This window comes from Amaranthus tricolor, chromosome 8, assembly GCF_026212465.1.
Source record: "Amaranthus tricolor cultivar Red isolate AtriRed21 chromosome 8, ASM2621246v1, whole genome shotgun sequence".
NCBI lineage: Eukaryota > Viridiplantae > Streptophyta > Magnoliopsida > Caryophyllales > Amaranthaceae > Amaranthus > Amaranthus tricolor.
In genome coordinates this window covers 2,205,633-2,208,132 of record NC_080054.1, presented here as the reverse complement: position 1 = coordinate 2,208,132, position 2,500 = coordinate 2,205,633, and positions in this window count along the sequence as shown.

Sequence of the window (2,500 nt, the reverse complement as noted above, 5' to 3'; positions counted from 1 at the left end):
CCGCGTACTAAGTCACGTCCTTACGTGGCCCGCAACCTTTCCTTAGGCCTCAAGCGTATCTCAACCGAAGGGACCATCGACACGAATCAGCCCGCGTACTAAGTCACGTCCTTACGTGGCCCGCAACCTTTCCTTAGGCCTCAAGCGTATCTCAACCGAAGGGACCAGCAACCGAAGGGACCATTGACACGAATCAGCCCGCGTACTAAGTCACGTCCTTCCGTGGCCCGCAACCTTTCCTTAGGCCTCAAGCGTATCTCATCCGAAGGGACCGGCAACCGAAGGGACCATTGACACGAATCAGCCCGCGTACTAAGTCACGTCCTTCCGTGGCCCGTAACCTTTCCTTAGGCATCAAGCGTATCTCAACCGAAGGGACCAGCAACCGAAGGGGAAACACATTCCCACACCAACACGAATCAGCCCGCGTACTGAACCACGTCAAGAAAACCCGTCGTGCCGCCTGAGCGGGTAGTCGGGGATCACAAGACGCAGCATTTCCTTAGGCCTCAAGCATACCGTCAACCGTCAACCAAAAGGGGCATTGGGAGCAACCGAAGGGACATTCCCCCAGACGAATCACCGTAGGCCAAGCTGACTAGGAAGGGCCCACTCATCGTCTGGTAGGGCCGACCAGCCACCGGAAAAAACCGATCGCCGGCGATGGCCCACGGGATGGCATTCAACGTGATGGAGGGTAGTCACCCCTCACACGCATAACGCCCATGCCTGGGCGAGGGGGTGCTGGCCATGCCAGCCCAAGGCTCCCAAACTCTTTCCCCCTATAATAGATAAAGAGATTTTTCCCTTGTGACCCTAGGGGACACCCAAATGCAAGTTAAGTTATACTAGTTTTTCCATGGACCAAAACTCACCTTTATTTGTAACATAATGTCATTTTTATGACTTGTATTGTTGGAACATATATTAAAGAAATTTTAGAAGCTGAAATTTTGAAAAAAAAAAACTTGTAAGTATTTTATTTTAATTAAATAAGGCCGAAAAACGCGAAATTAATAAAAAATAGTAAATAGTGTCAATAAATCATGAAAAATTAGGAGACACTTGAGAAAATATATATAAAGACATTGGTTTAGTTAAAAAAATTTTTTTCATTAAAAAAAGTATTTTATTTTTTTTTTCCGTTAAATTGGTGAAATAAAGGGAAAAATAATAAAAAATAGTAAAAAGTGTCAATAGATCATGAAAAATTAGGAGACACTTGAGAAAAAATATACAAATAGATTGGTTTAGTTAAAAATATTAATTTCATTAAAAAAATATTTTATTTTTTTTTTTTCCGTTAAATTGGTGAAAAATAGTGAAAAATGGATAAAAAATTGTAAAAATCTTGAAAAAATGGGAGGCTTGTTGGAAAGATATTATGAGTGAGAGTCATTGATATTATTTTCAAAAATGGGTAAAAATAAATTTTTGAATGATATAAGAGGCTAAAAGGGAGTATTTTTTATCAACTTACATTGAACTCCTTTACCACAATCTCCCTTACAAACCATAGTAATGAGAATCATTGGTATTAAGTTTGAATGATGTTTTTGATCACCTTGCAACGAACTCCCTTAAAAGCCATAATCATTAGGGGGGTCTCATGGCTCATTCTTGGCTCGGGGCTCGGGGCGAGGCTCCGGCCATGGCTCAAGGCTACCACATTGCTCCTATACCACAATCTCCCTTACAAACCATAGTAATGAGAATCATTGATATTAAGTTTGAATGATGTTTTCGATCACGTTGCAATGAACTCCCTTACAAGCCATAATCACAAGGGGGGGGTCTCATGGCTCACGGCTCGGGGTGAGGCTCTATGCTACCACCTTCTTTCCCATGGGCCATAGCGTCTTTCGTACCGCATGGCCCGAAAACCTTCACAGCACCTTGAGAGCTCACATTATATTATAACCATCCATATAGGTGCTCAGGTGCTCAAGGTGCTCAAGTGCTTAAGTGCTAAAGTGCTTAAGTGCTTAAGTGCCTTAGCGCCTTAGCGCCTAGCGCGCGCGCGTGCGTGTGTATCATTAGATTAGAAGGGTGGATTTTTCAAGATCCCCCGGCTCACTCGGGCCAAGCATATCGTTCTTGATCTCGTAGCAATGCCCACGTCTCACGAGTCGAGCGTTCCCTTCCTCGGCCCACGGGTCGGCCCGCGGGGTCACGGCCCGCGGGTCGGGTCGGGGGCGAGGCTCCGGCCATGGCTCCATGCCTACCACATGCCCAGTCGATGGCACCTTGGGCCCCAACCCTCAACTATAACCTTCCCCCTATAATAGATAAAGAGATTTTTCCCTTGTGACCCTAGGGGACACCCAAATGAGAGTTAAGTTATACTAGTTTTTCCATGGACCAAAACTCACCTTTGTTTGCAACATATTGTCTTTTTTATGACTTGTATTGTTTATATATACCTTCAAGAACATTTTTGAGTCTCGTGGCCCACGGCCCGCGGCCCGCGGCTCACGGCTTTTGATTCGTGGCTCACGGG